The sequence below is a fragment of the Pinus tabuliformis genome, chromosome 9 (assembly GCF_031772625.1).
Source record: "Pinus tabuliformis cultivar Carrire ecotype Pingquan chromosome 9, CPIR1, whole genome shotgun sequence".
Classification (NCBI taxonomy): Eukaryota; Viridiplantae; Streptophyta; class Pinopsida; order Pinales; family Pinaceae; genus Pinus; species Pinus tabuliformis.
In genome coordinates, this window is record NC_142307.1 from 623,140,569 (window position 1) to 623,158,995 (window position 18,427).

Here is an 18,427-nt window from a genome sequence, read left to right on the forward strand (position 1 = left end):
GATTTGTTACATAGGAGATAAATCAAGGGTTTATTTTAGAGCTCGATCGAGCAATATTTAAGCCCTCAAATAGCTCGATCGAGATGCTTTTCCCCCCTCCCAAACCGTGTGCTTGCCAAAAAGTGTAACCGAGTTTCATGCATTCACCCTGTTAGCAATCACCAAATGATCATAGGGAAAATTTTTTATCATGTTCCTCAAGTAATATGACAACCCCAATTACACTCATATATGCAATCTAAATATTTTTATAAAAAAAAATTGGTTGAGCAATGGGACACAGATTCTAGAGGTTGGGGAGGTGGCTTGCTATGGATAATTTTTATGGTTTCCTTCCAATAGGGATTTGAGCTAGTACATGGAAGCTAATGATTGTGCAAAAGGGAAAAATTAAATTTTCTTATCGGATGTGCTTTTTACAGTAGTGGACAAGAAAATGGGGACAAGGGATTTAAAAAGGAAAAAGGTTGAGTTTCAAGCTGGTAAGGCGTGCTGGCCACCCATTGTAACAAACTAATAAAAATTTAACAACCTAGGGAACATGCAGGTAGGTGGTACATTTTGCATTGACTAATAAGATTATGTTGGAAAGAGTCACTATCTAGAGGAGAGAAATCAAACAATAAGGAAAGTAATAGGAGACAGGGAGGGACATCATAGCAGGAAAGAAATGAGGGTAATTTGATTTGCTGAGGGACAATGCAGGGGGAGAGTATTCAAAGATATATGGGAAGAGAAATATGGAAAATAAAAAACACAACAAGAGGATTGAGAAGGAGATCAAAAATCCAAGAATAATATTTTTTTTTTTGCTTAAGCAAGAGTTGTGCCTTCTAATTCATTAAATCAAGCAAAATATACAATATGTACACCAAGCCACCAAGTAGTGTGGTTCAAGGCTTGCTAAGAGTGAGCTCGACAGAAACTAAGCCTTCCCCCAAAAAATACTCTCCCAAACCAAAAGAGTACATACAAAAGATAACCCACGGGAAACTCTGGGTTCGGGACCCTCCCCGCAAAAAGCCGCGCCAACCAAAGCCCAACATGCCTCTAAATCACCACCGTCCAAACTTCATAAGTAAATCAACGCCTGAGATCCATATCGCACTGAGAAGAAGCGCGGAGGATAACCCCAGACCCCACCAAACCACACGTTTAATCCCGATCGTTGATCTGCCTACTCCCATCGAACGACGAAACTGCATATCGTGCGGCCGAAATGATCGGACAATAGTGTGCGATGAGGGTGGTTTTTAGGTCCCACCCTCATCCATGCATCACGATATGAATGGAATCACTGCCCAAAAAAGAAAACCGCCGTCAGCTTGAAAGCGGTGCGATCGCACCAAAACCACTCTAGAAGTGGTTTTGTCTCTCACCACTAGAATTTGAGAAATGGAGCCGCCACTACAGGAGCTGTCAGTCGTTTACTTTCCACCCCCCTTCTGACCAAGATAACATTGCATCCGACTCTGGAGATATACAGGGAAGTGATTCTCATAGTTGCAGAGGCTGACCCTAAACCGTCTCCCACCGTAGGCTTGTCGGACCATGAAAGGGAATCTTGCTGTAATCTGCTCATTGCGAATTGGCTTCCTTAGTTTTGTTCTTATACACTTCTTTGTCCTCTTTCTCCTGGTTTTGGCAAAGTACTTTTAGGTTGCTTGGTAACATTGTGAGCCAATCCATCGAAATTTTGCTGTCCTTACAGCTGACACCTTGGTTGGCCAGGATATCAGCCAACTTGTTGGCCTTTCGACGCACATGGATAAATCTAAGTGTGCGCAGTCCCTGCAGATGTTCCTGAATTTTTTGGAGAACCCGTAATAATCTCCAATGTTTAGTTACTTTCTTTGGCCCTGTTCCATGACTAATTCTCTTGGCCGCGTTGATGACTAACTCTGAATCAGCTTCTATTATTACATTTTGGCAATTGTTCTGTTTCAGAAAATCCAAACCTTGTTCCAAAGCCATTAATTCCACCATGTTGTTGGTGGCTTTTCCTAGATGACCATAGAAGAGGGAGATGATGTTTCCATTTTCATTCCTAAGAACCCCTCCAAAGCCCGCCATGCCCGGGTTGCCCTTTGAAGCCCCATCGATATTATACTTTAAAAAGCCTTCTGGGGGAGGATTCCAGAAATCTTTCACCGGTTCCCTCAAGTTTACTTTCCTGTCTATACCTTGTGGAATAATTCCCTGCATTCCTAACTGCCTGAGAATTGATAACTCTGCTTCTGAAGGAGGATTCTTGGGGAGATCCCTTACTGTGGTGCTGACTGTCTCCTTAAGCTGTTTTGAGATTTGTTCCAACAAACGAAGAGAGGAATTCTTCTCTTCTTTGAAGATTCTTCTGTTTCTCTCTTTCCACACATTCCAAATGATGAAACTTGGCAATAAAGCCCATGTAGAGTTAAGAACCTCATAATCCGAAAAATTATTCCTCCAATTGTTCAGGGTTTTAGTGATGCTTCCTTTGTCTCTATCAGACTGTTTGAAGATGGAGGAAAAAAAATCCCATAACTTGGAGGTGAAAATGCAGCTATTGAGTAGATGTTTGATGGTCTCCTCTTAGACTTCACAGAGCTGGCATCTGGAGGGTCCCAGCATACCTCTCTTCTTGATATTATCCCAGGTTAAGATTTTCCTGTGGTGAACCAGCCACATAAAGAGTTTGATCTTCATCCAGCCCTTGTGCCTCCATAGCTTCTACCAAGATCTATCCGTAGCTTGGGATTCTAGCCCAAGGAGAATACATTTTGCTTCCTTAATGTTAAATTTTCCCTCTTTGTTGCTACCCCATCTTAGTTGATCCTGCCCTTCTGTAACTAAAATCATCCTTTGCTCCAATAACCTATTAAGGGTTTTTTCTCTATTGTTTAGGGTCCTGTTCTCTCTGCCATCTATTTTTTCCATGATCTCCATTTTTCTTTATTGTGAGATTGCTCCCAAAAGTCCTTTACTTTCACTAATCCTTGGTTGTCTGTCTCCTATTTGAGGCCTAAAAATTCCTCTCTCAAAAGAGTTGGTTCTTGTTTCCATTTGTCCTCCCAAAAAAGAGCCAGATCTCCATTTCTGATTTCCCAGAAACTGTTTTTTTGAACCACCTCTGTGTTTTCCCAGGCCTTGTTCCATATGGGATGTTAAGACTCTGGACACCACATATCTCCACAATGGTATGATATTGTCCACTTTGGGCCTAAGCCCTCATGGATTTGTTTTTGGGCTTACCCCCAAAAGGCCTCTTACCAATGGAGATATTTGTCCATCCTTATATACCCATGATCCTCCCCACTTCTAGTCAATGTGGGACTTTGGTCGTATACCCAACAATCCTCCCCTTGAACAAAGGACCATCGAGCATTCCCTCGAACGATTATCCATCCGTCCACTCTCTATCAACCAGGATTCTCTGCTCCAATGTGTTGGAAGCACACGCCTTCCATGGAAGCACCACCTGCCTCGAGAGCTTTCTCTAATCGAGCTCATCCACGGATCCCATTGTGATATTACCGGGGCTCACCACCTTCGTTCGGCATTCCGAGGATTCATCCACTTGGCTAACTTTGAACTTTGGCTCTGATACCACTTGTTAGGACTCTGGACACCACATGTCTCCACAATAGTATGATATTGTCCACTTTGGGCCTAAGCCCTCATGGATTTGTTTTTGGGCTTAACCCCAAAAGGCCTCTTACCAATGGAGATATTTGTCCATCCTTATATACCCATGATCCTCCCCACTTCTAGTCAATGTGGGACTTTGGTCGTATACCCAACATGGGAGATCCCTTAATGTTTCCAGACATTCTTATGATATCATGAGAAAGCTAGGCACTGGCATATTTTTCCTTCCAGATGCTTGTCCATTGTGTCTTAGGATCCTTAACCCACCTCCACCAAATTTTGGCCCCTAGAACCTTACTTAGAATCTTTGTATCATCCAATCCTAGGCCTCCTTGTTTCTTGGGTTTACAAATCTTTTCCCATGAGACTAAAGCCCATTTTTTCCTTGTTTCCTCTTTGCCCCAGAGAAAATCTCTTTGAATGTTTCTAAATTGCTGTAAAACTCCTTTTGGAGCTAGGAGAGCTGATAACATGAAGACAGGGATAGCTCAGAGCACTGCCTTTGTGAGAACCAGTCTACCCGCCAGATTTAGAGACCTTATTACCCATTTCATGAGTTTATCTTGAATCTTAGCGGTTCCCATATGCTTTTGAGCATAGGTTTAGCTGTTAGAGGAACTCCCAAATACTTAGAGGGGAGAGATCCTCTTTGAAATCCAAGGATTCTGGAGACATTTCTCTGGATGGCAATATGGGTATTAAAGAAAAATATTTTTGATTTGGAAATATTAACTTCTATACCTGATGCCAAAGAAAAGTCCTTCAAAATATGTTTGTATGCTAGCGCTTCCTTGACCATGGGAATTCCCTGTAGCATGGTATCATCTACAAATTGTTGATGAGTCAGAATTTGACCATTCTCCGAAAGTTGGAGTCCTTGAATTTTTCCGGTCACTCTAGCATGCTTAATAGACTGCCCCAGCCCTTCCATCACGAGGATGAAGAGAAAAGGAGAGAGTGGATCGCCCTGTTTGAGTCCTCTAGAAGGAAGAAAAATTTTAGAGGGAGAGCCATTAATTAAAATAGAAAAGCTGGAGGAAGTCACCAGGGCCATGACCCATCTGATCCAATTATGATCAAAACCAAATGCTACAAGCACTTTCTTGATATATGTCCAATTCACTTTGTCATATGCTTTGGCTACATCCAATTTCATGATCATGCCCGATTTACTTTCACTATTTAAAGAGTGGACCACCTCGTGAGCTTGAATTATGTTATCTAGAATTTGTTTGCCTTCCACATAACCTGATTGTTCCCCCGAAACCAGCGAAGGCAACAAAGGTTTGAGTCTATTGGCCACAACCTTGGAAATTATCTTATAAACTACATTGCATAAAGCGATGGGCCTATACCTCTCTGGTGTTTGGGCATTATCTTTCTTTGGAATTAGGGAGATAAAGGAGGTATTGAGAGCTCTTAAAATAGTTCTGTTCAGCCTGGAGTCTTCCACAACCTTTATAATATCCTCTTTGACAATATTCCAACAGGCTTTGAAGAAATCAACATTGAATCCATCTGAACCTGGAGCCTTACCATTTTGCATTTCCTTGAGGACCTCACTGACCTCCTTTTCAGTTACAGGTCTGTTGAGATTACAGTTATCCTCTCTGGATACCAACTTCGGGATATGCTTAAGGAGGTCCTTGATGAAGGGAACCTTGTATAAGGTGTTTTCCTGAGCAATACCTCAGAAGTGCTTAACTAACACTACTTCTATTTCCTCGTGAGATTGATGTATCTACCCATCTGCATCCTTGATCGAAGAGATCTTGAATGATCCCTATTTGCTATAGTGGATTTATGGAAAAATTTAGTATTACGCTCTCCTTCTTTTAGCCATTGAACTCTTGATTTTTGTTTCGAAAAAATTTCCTCTTGATTGCACAACTTTTCCCATTCTTGGTGATGTTTCTATACTTGGTCATTTTTGTCCTTATCAAATCCTTCCTTTGATCAAATCTTGGTTGAGCTCCATAATTTTATTTTCCACTGCTTTATTTCCTGCAAAAATATTGCCAAATTCATTCTTGTTCCAAGCTTTAAGCTTCAACTTGATGTGCTTTAATCTTTTGTGAAGCAGGAACATAGTTGATCCTGGAGTTTGCAAATCCTTTGCCCACCATTCTTCAATGTTGCTGAAGAATTCTGGGTGTCAAAGCTACATATTTTCAAATCTGAAAGGTCTATTTCTAGGGGTACCTATGCCCTTGATTTCCATTTGAACCGGCCAGTGATCTGAACCTCCAAAGGGAAGAATTCCTGCGATTATTTCCTTGTCTAGAAGCATGAGATCCTCAGAGATCATGAATCTATCTAAATTGGAGGCTACCTGTGATTCCCCTCCTCTTTTATTGTTCCATGTACAGAGGCCATTATTTGTCTCAATATCAACAAGCTTCATGCTTTCTGAAAAGATTTGGAAGGCTAAGGAATCTTTATTTAGAGCTCTTGTACCCCCTTTTTTCTCTGAGAGAGATCTGATCATATTGAAGTCACCTCCTAGGACCCAAGGTAGCCCTGCTTGTCTGACTCGTAGATCCACCAAGGAATCTATGAACCCGATTTTGTCATCTAATCTTTGAGGGCCATAAACATTCGTAACTTGGTAAGTGTCCCTGTATCCTACTGGTTGTATAACAACTGATAGATAATTCCTTGATGCCTCAGCATCAATTATTCCAATTTTTTGGGGATTCCAGAGAGTGAGGATACCCCCTGCTGTATTTTCTGCTTTAACTTCTAGAAACTCAAATCTACTGAGCCATTTACTATGGATTTGCCTTAATTTCTGAAAGGAGCTTTTGTCTCTTGGACAAAAATTATATTCAAAGCTGCTTGTTTCATTCTATTATTCATCATTCTCTATTTTCTCTTGTTACCAAGACCTCTAATATTCCAAGTTGTGAACTTCATAATTAAAGATTGGTAAAGGAGTAACTGGTTAGGTCTTTCATCTTACCTGAGTCGACCATAAGCTTGCCACATTTCATCAATAGCTCGTTTTGTTTTTTCATGCCTCTTCCCCCCCTGGATTTCTCGGTGCTAACCCCGGAGTCATTTTTACTGCTTTCACCCCTTCATTTCTTTGCATTTCAATGTTGTTTACTCCCTCCAAACCTTTAGCTTGGGTCTTCCATAAGAATAATTACTGTATTCAATTGACCTCTTCTTGTGGTAGTGATTCTACCCCGCCTGTTGTTCCCTGAGCCAAGAATCCTTCTAGGTCCAGGTTTTCTCTATCAAGAATCTCTTGTAGCTCATTGTCCTCCATATCCATTTCACTCTAGGTCATTTCCTGATCCATTTCTAGCTCTGATTCATTCAGCATGATCCCCTTCTGTTTTTCGTTTTCCTGTGTCTGATCTCTTTCTTTTTCCTTTTCCTTCTTCTCGTAATCTTCATCCATTGCTTGATATTCTACTGATATTTCTTCATCCTCTTCAAGAACTTGGAACTGGTTCTGACTAACCTTTTGTCCTTCAGCTTGGTGTTTCTTTGGCCCTTTTTGCCAGTTTTCCCTTTATGAACTACTTTGTGAAAGCTATCTGAGTCTTTCACTGTGTTTATTTTGCTTTTGTGCTTTTCTTTACTGAGGGGGCAGTCTCTTAGAAGGTGCCCATGTTCATGACATCTGTGACATCTAAATGGAATATGTTCGTAGTTGATTGTTTGCACCCATTCCTCATCAAAAACCTCCAAGATGACTTCATCCGGAAGAGCTCCAGATAGGTCCATCTCCACACAGATCCTAGCAAAAGAGGTGTATTTTCCCCTCCTTGTGGCTTCAGAGGCTTTGATAAACCATCCTAATTTATTGCCTATGGCTACAAGGGATTCAATTTGCCAATAGTCAAGAGGTAGAGAATAAAGTCTTACCCAAACTGGAACTGAAGAAAAAGTTTCCCACTCTGGAACGAAGTTCATCATCCATGGCCTCATATAGAGCCCTGCTGCTGCATAGAAGTAGGGCTCTCCTTCAAACACTCTGTCTTTATCTTCAATGTTAGTGAACACCATAGTAAAGAATCCTTTGGACCCCAGATGTAGATCAATGCTTCCTTTGGGTTTCTAGTGGTATCTTATCTATGTTAGTAAAGCTTTTTCAGTGGGTCATAGCCCCATAAATTTGCATATGATTGCGTAAGTTCGCATGTGATCTCCATGCTCCTGTAGCACTGGATCATTTAAAACTACTATAGGAGTAATTTCAGCTCTAGGTTTGCAATGACCCTTCTGATTTTTGTCTTTTTTTCCCTGTATTTTGTCATTTTCTTCCTTGTATTTTGTGCCATCCTTTTCCTTCTATTCGGTACTATTTGATACCTCCTTCCTATTTTTTCTTCCTTCCTCCTCATCACTTCTTCCTTTTTTCGGAGGCTTCTTACCCTTGTTGGCCACCGCTTCCTTGTAGGAGGGAGTGGAGCTCCCTCCTCTGCGCCGATCCATGGAGAGAAACCTTCTGCAGAAGACTATAACCCTAGTCGCCTTCGCTACCTGCTACCCTCAGTCTTCCCAACTCCCGTCTTCAAAAATATCCCTGAAAAAAAGCCAAGAATAATATTGAATAAGAGAGAATAAGATGTTTTATTTGGTGAGGATGTAGGAAGAAGTCACTTCAAAGTGAGGAATTAATTGCCTCTCCATTGGCCAGAGGGAGGAGATGGTGTTTCTAAAAAATTCTTGAGGGTTGGGGAGGAGGAATTATTCTCGGAAATTCCTAGAGGTTTTTTGTAGGATTCCTTGTTGTAGCTTGATTTTATTACAAGTTATGGATTCCCAAAGTTGGGTGGAACCACAGTGTTGAAATCTGAAGGGTGGAGATAACTGGTCTCTACACTCCCTGTGCACTTGGTTGACTATAAGCTAGTTGGTGGGTGGAGGTGGAAGAATCTCTAGATTGCATGGCTTGATTAGAAATTGAGTTTAATCCCCAAGCAAAATACCCCTCAATCTATGGAATCTCACTCAGGGGTGACAACTGCAAGTAAGCACTAGTTGTAGCTTATCCATGGTTGGGTGGATCGTCTTTTTCCTAAGCTTAGTTTCCCATTATTTTTTGAGACAAGTATTTCTAATGATCTTAAGAAACAATGAAAATACATATATGTTTACATTTCTGGTCTGGAATGGTGCCATTGATGTATAAGACATGGTTTGTAATTTGATTATTTCCATGACTGACTAATATGTTGTTGGAATTGTTTAATAATGGTTGGAACAGGGTGTGGTTGTGTTAATTGTTTTCTTACAGTAATCGACATGAAAAATCCATAGCCCTGGAATCGCTGTAAACTCTTTCTAGCACTGTTCAGGTTTCTAAGTAGCAATATTGATGATCTCTTCCTCTCTAGTCCTTATTGAACTGATTATTTCATATGGTTGCTTCATAAGTATCCCAGTAATGTATGTCTAGGTTATTGTCGACATTTCCACTTTATCAAGGTTTAGGCTTAAACAAGGTTTGCTTTTATGTGCTATTTATGACACTATCTCATAAGCTTAGATAGCTTGATTTTATGTTCCCTGGATTTTGCATGATACTGACTTTTATGCCATATGCATGATGGGATCTGTGTCCCATGGATATGTACTCCTTTATATTGTTTTGGGTGCTGCGAGGATAATAGACTTTGGGTTTGTTAAACTTGACAGGTTTCATGTTTTGGGAGGGTTGCCCTCAAATGTATGTTTTCCATCCTATTGAGAGATAATTGTTGATCCATGCAATACGATAGTCACATTGAAGTTATACATGTGATGAGATCAATATCTCATTGAAAAGTGCCTTATCTACATGTTCCTTGATGAGGTAGTGGTTATGAAACATGAGTTGATAATCCATGGAATATCCTCTAGGAGAATTGGTCTCTTCAATGTATTAGACACATTAATGGGCCGAGTCTAGAGAGGAAACTCACTCATTATATTACTCAAGTTGTAGTGAGAGATTATAACTACATATATCACATGTTAATGGTGGTGTTTATATAAATTATTGTGTGGTTGTTTCACCCACAACAATCGTATCCTTAAAAGAAGGTTAATATTAAGCCTCATACCCTTAAAAATATGTATTGTTATTCTTCCTCCTTGGCCACAAAATGTAAAGGCTAGTCTCATTCTATTGAATTAGCATTTGAGGAGTTTGACACGCGTACTATACAACTGAATGACTTTGAATATTGAAAGGTTTTGAAACAAGAATTTGGTTGTTTAGTTATAGTCAAGAAGGTGTTAGAAATTAATTAACAAAGCAATGAAATATACAAAATATTGTGAAAACAAAAATACAAAAATGCATAGAATAAGAGAGACACAGATATACATGGTTCAACCAATTTGGGCTACATCCACGGAGAAACAATTAGTCCTTCCTTTTTTAGTATCCCAAAAAATGAAGAGATACAACCTACAATAGATCCGCTGTAATTTCCTCTTTGCTCTCACACAATCTCCTCTCTCTTTCTCACTTAGAATAATAATGCATATCTGCAACAAAAATTCCCTCATATAAACCAAGGGTTTTTTTCTAAGGAAAAAAACCCTAAATTAACATAACTTATACCATCAGATCATCTGCCTAATTCATGACCTAGATTGAATACGAAATTACAATATTTTACAAGGAAAATTTTCATCTATTTTTAGCTTCGAGTGCACTTCTCTTGAACCCACTCCAGGAGGGCCTCTAAACATGCAGATTCCCCCCCTAGGAAGCAATAGTGTGGGAGAAATCCCCCCCAAAACCCCCCATTGGGGATTGGGATCTGAAAGCAGTTCAAACAAGACCTTTGAATCAGGAAGATAATCAGGCTCCACTTCCAATAATCTCCCACGTGGACACTGATTATATCAACTCCATCGCTGCTTCACTTACTAGACAATGCTTCTACTTCAGACCTGGATGTTTCTCATCTTCATCATCATTATTGAAGACCAATTGAAACTTAGCAGAATCTTAGTTTTTCCCTGGTTACAACTTTTTTTACCATATGTGTAAGATTCTAGCTAGTGTGTATCTTTTCCAGCTTCAACTGTCCATCTTCCAACACTGACCGTATGAAATCGTACTTGAGCTGTATATGTTTAGTCTTGGAATGAAATACTGAGTTCTTTGCAAGATGAGTGGCACTTTGGATGTCACTGTATAACCTTCCCATCTCTTTCTTCTTTCCAAATTCATCCATTAACCTTTATAACGAAATCATTTCTTTACTAGCCTTTGTAGCAGCAACATACTCTACTTCCACTGTTGAAAGTGCAACAATGTTTTTCAATTTTGAAACCTAATTGACAGTTGTTCCACCTACAGTAAACACATACCCTGTGGCACTCCTCTTATTATCTCTATGACCTGCCATATCTGCATCAACATATCAAAACCACCAAAGCATAATTCTTGATTTGTGGTACCTCTCAAATACCTGAGAATCCACTTTACTACCATCCAATGCTCTTTCCATGGATTGTTCATATACCTTCTTACAAATCCCACTGCATGTACAATATCAGGCCTTGTGCAGGTCATTGCATACATTAAGCTTCCAACTACTAATGCATATGAAACTTTACACATATAATCCATCTCTTCCTAAGTCTTGCGACACATCTCCTTACTTAGTTTGAAATGGCTAGCAAAAGGTGTATTAATTGGTTTTGCATTCTGCATATTAAATATTTCCTACACCTTTTCTATGTAATCACTCTAAGATAATGTTAATTTGTGATTTTTCCTCTCTCTAGTTATTCTCATACCAAGGATTTGTTTTGCAGCACCCAAATCCTTCATTTCAAATGAATTTGCGAATTTTCCATTGAGCACATTTATTTCCTGCATGTTATACCCTACAACAAGCTTGTCATCTACACACAATAACAGTATAATATAGCTACCATAATTTTTCTTTTTAAGATAAACACAATGGTTAGAGTGACATCTAGTATAGCCTTGTTCAGGCATAAACCTGACAAATTTTAGATACCACTCACTTGGAGCTTGTTTTAAGCCATACAATATCTTCTTCAATTTTCACACTAATTTTTCTTCCCTTTAACCTCATACCCACATGCCTGCTACATATATATTTTTTCCTGCAAATCCCCATGGAGAAAGGTTGTCTTTACATCTAACTACCCAATATGAAAATCTTTTGTTACTACTAGACTTAAAATAGTTCTGATTGAAGCCATTTTAACAACAGGAGAAAAAATTTCATCAAAGTATATACCTTGATTTTGTTCAAACCCATTCACCACAAGTATAGTCTTCTACCTCTGTTTACCTCCATCTTCTTCCTTCAACCTATAAACCCATTTATTCTGAAATGTAATTTTACTTGCAGGAAACTTGACTAAGTCCCAAGTTTGGTTATGCATGAAGGAATCCATCTCTTCTTCCATGGCTTGCTCCCAATTCTTCATGGTTTCTACTTGCATTGCTTCTTCATATCTTTCTGGTTCACCAGAATCAGTCAACAACACATAATATAATGAAGGAGAGTATCGTTCAGGTGGTCTACTTATCTTGGTAGATCTTCTAACACCACTTTTAGGTGTTTGAGGTGCATGTTACTATTGTGGTTGTTGTGACTACTGATCATTATTGTTTTCAAGCACCTTTAGTTTTTATGTGATCTCATTAAGCATTGTTTATTCTTTGTTTTCTTTTCCTTTTTATTTCCCTGCATTTGATCTATACACAAGACCTTGTCATTGAATATGACATCTTTGGTCCTAATGATTTTGTGATTTTTGTAATAATATAAGCGATAACCAAAATTATTTACACCATCACTTCTTTGATTTTTCCTCAAAATTTTTTCTATTTTCTTTATTGATGTGGACAAAGGCTTCACATTTGAAAGTCTTTAAAAATTAGTAGTTTACCTTTTTACTTGTCCATGCCTCCTCTGGAATACCAGCATCCAAGGAACTTGAAGGCCCTCTGTTTATTAGATAAACAACAATATCTCCAACATCTGCCCAAAATTGTAAGGGAAATCTTACATGCAATCTCATGCACCTTGCATGTTCCATGATTTTCCCGATCATCCTTTTTGACACACCATTTCCTTGTGGTGTTCCTGGAACTGTCTCCTCTCTACGAATGTGATGCTCTGAACAGTAGTTATCAAACTCTTTGTTGCAATATTCACCTCCATTTTCTGATTTGAGACACTTCAACTTATTTCCTGTCTCATTCTCACCAAAGCTTTCCATTTCTTGAAAATATCAAATACATTAGATTTATTTTGAATACAATAAATCTAGGTATTCCTAGTTACATCATCAATAAAATTAACATAATAGTGATAGCCATCGAGAGATGATACTTGAGCAGGTCCCCATACATCTGTATGCACCAGATCTAATTTTTCACTCTTATTTTCCTTCCCAACTCTGATAAATATGACTCTCTTTTGTGTTCCATAAACAAAATTTTCATAGAAATCCAAATCAACATGCTTCAGACTTGGAAAAAAATTTCTTGAGTGAAGAATCTACATCCCCTTCTAACTCATGTGCCTGAGCCTATGATGCCAAAGTGTTGTATCTGCTCCTTTATAGGTTAAATCATTAACATAATTAGAAATAATATTGCATAAAGAAAATGTACCAACCTTTTCTCCTTTTGTTATTACCAAGGCTCCTTTAATGACCTTCCAGGTTTTGTCTGTAAATGTAGTTACACAACCTTCACCTCCAAACTCCCCTGTCGAAATTAGATTTTCCTTCAGATCTCGAACATGCCTTACCTCTTTCAATATCCATTGGTTTCCATTTTGTTACTTTATAAAAAACTTACCCATTCCAACAATTTTATAGGGTTTACATCACCCATACGAACCTGTTCAAAATATCCTTGAACATAGTCATAATTTTTTTTTCCTATCAAGTGTGGCATGGAATAAGGCCCCTGAATCTACCACCCAAGAATAAATAATATTCTCTAATGAAATAATCAAATCATATTGCAAGACATCACCTATCACATTCGCTTCATGATTGTTCTCTCGTTGTCCATATCCTTCTTTTCCCTTCCGAGATTTATAGTCTTTCTTCAGTTGTCCTTTCTTCCCACATTTCCAACACACTATCCTTGATCTGGATTAGATATTCCTTTTATTGATTTACTGTGATTTCTTGGGCTCCTTCCTCTTTCCATTTTTCTTCCCCTGACCTCTATAGTTAAAGCATTACTTGATGTCTCAGTAGAGCTTTTCCATTGCATTTCATCACTAAGGATGGCACCAAAAACATCATCAAACTTTAAGATACTAGATCCAGAGACAAAGGTACTAATGGACATAACTAAACCATTCCAACTTTTTGGTAATGAGCACGGAAACAATATAACCCTAACTTCATCATCAAAATTTACCCCTACAAAACTTAACTGACTGGTAACTGTATTAAATTCATTTAAATGATCAACAAGAGATCCACATTCTGACATCTTCATATTAAATAGACGATTCATAAGGAATACCTTATTTGATGCTGAGGGTTTTTCATATAGTTTGGCCAATGTCATCATTAAACCTTCTGTTGTTGCTTCCTTTGAAATGTTGAATGCCATCGATGTTTCCAGACACAATGGTATTGTTCCTAGTGCCTTTCTCTCAATAATCTCCCATTTTGTGTCCATCATACTCATCAGATTCTTTGAATTTCCACTCAATTGTAGGTACAAATATTTCTGATACAAATAATATTCCATTTGCATCTTCCACAACTGGTAGTTTTGGCCGTTAAATTTCTCGACCCTGAACCTACCATTTTCCGCCATTGCTCCCACTCGAACCAGGAACCCTTCTCTCCTATGAGTTTATCAGCCAAATAAACCTGTTGTAGTAGCTAAAACACCCTCCAAAATTTTGGCTTTTACTCAAATTTTAAATCCTTCCTTGGTCTTTCCATTTATTGTTGAAAACACTTGAGCTTATTTCATGAGCTTTCTTAGAGTCTTTTCACCCCTTTTGCTTGTTTGATCAACTGTCATCTTTTGGCATGTTTAACTATTTTACCATTCTTGAGGACCTTTTCTAGTGGTTTTTAAGGTTTGTATTTGTGTATTCGAGTTTTCATAGCTATGCAAACACCCGTCGCACTCATACACAAAGTTTTAAGCACTCTCACATAAGTGTTGCCACGATTGTCCTAAAGTCTAACTCAAGTGTCGCACTTGTCACTTCTTATCTTGCTTTGTCTTTTTGTTCCGATGGTCTATGTTGTTGTGTCGTCAAAGTATTCTAAGTGTGTGACCACAATTTCAAGTTCTTCACAAGTTCACTTTCCTCCCGCCCTTAGCCATTTCTCTGAAAATCTTCCTGATTGGGCAACTCAGTTTCACTGGACGCTGTCTAAACTGCGCACTGCATAGTCTCAGCCCTCAGTGATGCAACCTCAATGCTTGGAAGTGCACAATGCACAATCACTCTCCCCCAGGGCAGTTTCACTATGAAATTCCAGAGCGAAGAGCCCTCCCTTCATCCCCAGAATTGCGCAGTAACTCCTCCTAGCTTGACTTGAACTGCACACTTTTCAATCTCAGTCCTCAAGCTTCTTCCCTTGCATACCACAACCCCATAATGCATAGAGAACTCAACTTTCCTTGCCTCCCAAAACTGCACAGAATTTCCCCCTAGAGTCCTCCCTTAGCCGGAGCTCACTGACTTCATGAATTGTGCATATCTATCCGCCAGGTCTCTCTGCTGTCTAATCCTCCTTGCCTCTAAAACTGCGTAGATCTGTCTCCCAGGGTCCCATCCTACATCAACCAATGACTGTCTAAACTACGTAATCATGTCTCCCAGTGGACCATGTTCAAATTTTCCCCTCAGTAAGGACTCTACTCAGAAGCTCCTCAGCCAAGCCTGAGCTGCTCTTTGCGTAGTATCAGTGACCAACCTCTCTCCCTGTCATCTAGAAGTACGCAATGTGCAATTACTGGGTCCTCTTTCATCTTGTCACCTATCTCGGGATCAGTCCATGGATAACAATGCATCATCTTAGAATAGGGTGTTTTTGGATTGATGTGGTCCCTTCATGAGTGAAATGCAGGAACAGGTACATTGTTAGATCATGGCGATATTATGAAGAAGGAGAAGAAGGAGGAAACATGCTTGAAGACTCAATTATAGTTGGAAGGACAAAGAAACCTATTAAGAGAAAGAAAAAGGAGAACATGTATCCAACACCCTCTCAAAACCAAAGATCATTGAAGACCCCACATCATCAAGCTATGCGGAGGAGAAGAGAAAGCACATCCAAAAATACATCTATCACTCACCAGCAACAACGACTTGCCATTGCCACCTCAACAAGCCAGTCCATGTCAGTAGTGTCATGTCAAGTTGTGTCATGAGATATCAAAGGCCACATCACTATTATGAGCCATGTATATTGTAAATCAAATGTAATGTAAAGTGGAAGTCCAATTGACACACATGAATATGAAGAGTCATGTCAATTGCAAAGTCATAGGAATTTGAATAGTCATGAGGGTAGTCAAAGCGTCACAACTGTCAAGTATCACCCCTTGGTTATATATACCCTCTCATTGTATGAGAAAAGGACTTTTCATTGTGGCTCCTCCCGCAAAGCATAAAGAGTTTTAATAAGTTCTTTGAGGAGCAAGGAGTGGCTTTAATTTCCCATTACTGGAGCTAGTGATCCTCATAGACGAGGTACTATGTGATGTTGCTCCTCTTGAAGTTTGTGATGTTTTATAAGGCCAACGATATTTGTGGAATTGTCATGTTGTGTATTAGTCCAAGCCTCGCATTGTTATTATTACCTTGGGAAGGAAACTATAGAGGATACCGGAGGTAGCCCCGCCTATCGCCACCTCTTTGACCTCCTAGATCGTGAAATTTGTTTTCTTTCTGATTCGTTCTCAGAGTGAGTGAAAGATTATGGCCACATCCATTTCCCCTTGAAAGGGTCCCTTTGCACGATAGAAGCAAGTTGATAAGATCTTAGAAGAATACAGGGACATCTTCTCCTCACCCACATGATTACCCTTCCACTGTTATGTCAAGCACTCGATCGATCTGAATCTTGAAGCTCCTATACCCAATGGGCCAATATACCATGCTCTCTTCTGCAAAATAAGGAAATCAAGTGGCAGATCTAGGAGCTGTTACAAAAAGGGGACATCCAACCAATCTCCTCACCTTGTGGGAGACCAATTGTACTTGTACAGAAGAAGGGTGGGACCTGAAAACTCTACATTGATTATTGGGCACTAAATAAAATCACTTTTAGGAATAGGTACCCGATCCCATGGATTGATGATTTTCTTGACCATCTCAAGGGTGCCAAGTACTTCAAAAATATTGATTTGAAGTTTGAATATCACCAAGTTCTAATATAGCCCATAGATGTATTGAAGACCACCTTCAAATCCAAGGAGGGTCTTTTTGAGTGGTTAATCATGCCCTTTGGGTTGACAAATGCTCCTGCAAATTTTGTGAGGATGATGGATGACATATTGCGGCCATTCACCAACTCGTTTGTGGTTGTATATTTGGATTACATTGTCATATTTAGTAAGAGTTGGGTAGAGAACTTGTGACATATTCAACAATTACTTTAAACCCTATGTTAGCACAAGCTATGTGCCAACCTAGAGAAGTGATCCTTTGGCATGGACAAGGTCTAATATTTGGGCTACATAATTGACAAGCAAGGTGTGCATGTGGTTTAGCTAAGATCCAGCTCATTCAGGATTGGCTAGCCCTGACGACTATCATAGAGCTTCAAAACTTCTTGGACCTTTCTTATTTCTACTAGAGATTTGTGTGTGGGTTCTCTCATATTTCTTGGCCCTTGATTCAAGTTACCAAGTGCAGAGAAAAAGTGATTTTTTTTTTGTTAGAGGCATAGTAGAAGGAACTTGTTTAACTATAACATCTCCTTTGCTCTGCACTAGTCCTCACCTTGCCAGACATACAACAACCATTTGAGATTGAGACATATGCTTCAAATTATGCTATAGGTGCAGTCCTCACTCAACAAGGGAACCTAGTGGCCTATCATAGTGAGACACTTTCTAATACTATTTGTAGGTACCCCACCTATGATAAGGAGATAAACTCTATTGTGAAGCCCTGCCAACAATGAAAGTATTATATTTTAGGGAAAGAGATGATCATCCACAAAAATCACCAGCGTCATCAATTTAAGTAGACACATGGGAAGCTACAGAATGATCACCATCAGAAATGGTCCATATACCTACAACAATTCCATCTGAACATAAAGTACAAAAAGGGAAGCACCAATTGTGTCGCAAACTACCTTATTCAACCCTCAATTGTGGCACTAAGTACAGTTCTTAAATCTTGTGGTCATGAGACCTATGGATGGCCACAACTATATGAAAGTGACTGAGAGATTGCTGCCACCTACAAGAAGTTGATGGATGGAAAGCCAATTCCATAATTCCACCTTTAGGATGGATTGTTGTGTTATTTCAGACATTTTTATGTTCCTTCAAGTGAGCATGCCAATCTGATTTAGGAGGTGCGTTACAACAGGGTCGCAGGACACTTTGGTGTCGAGAAGAAAGTCGCAGTACTGCAAAAATATTTTTATTGGCCAAAAATCCAACATGATGTTGGAAAATATATCAGATCTTGCACTTCTTGTGCCATCGCCAAGTCAACCATTAAGAAGAAAGGCCTGTACAATCCTTTGCCTACTCCGAGCCGACTTTGGGAATCCATCTCCATGGACTATATGTCTCGCCTCCCTTTTACCAAGCATGGTAATGATTGTGTATTTTTGGTAG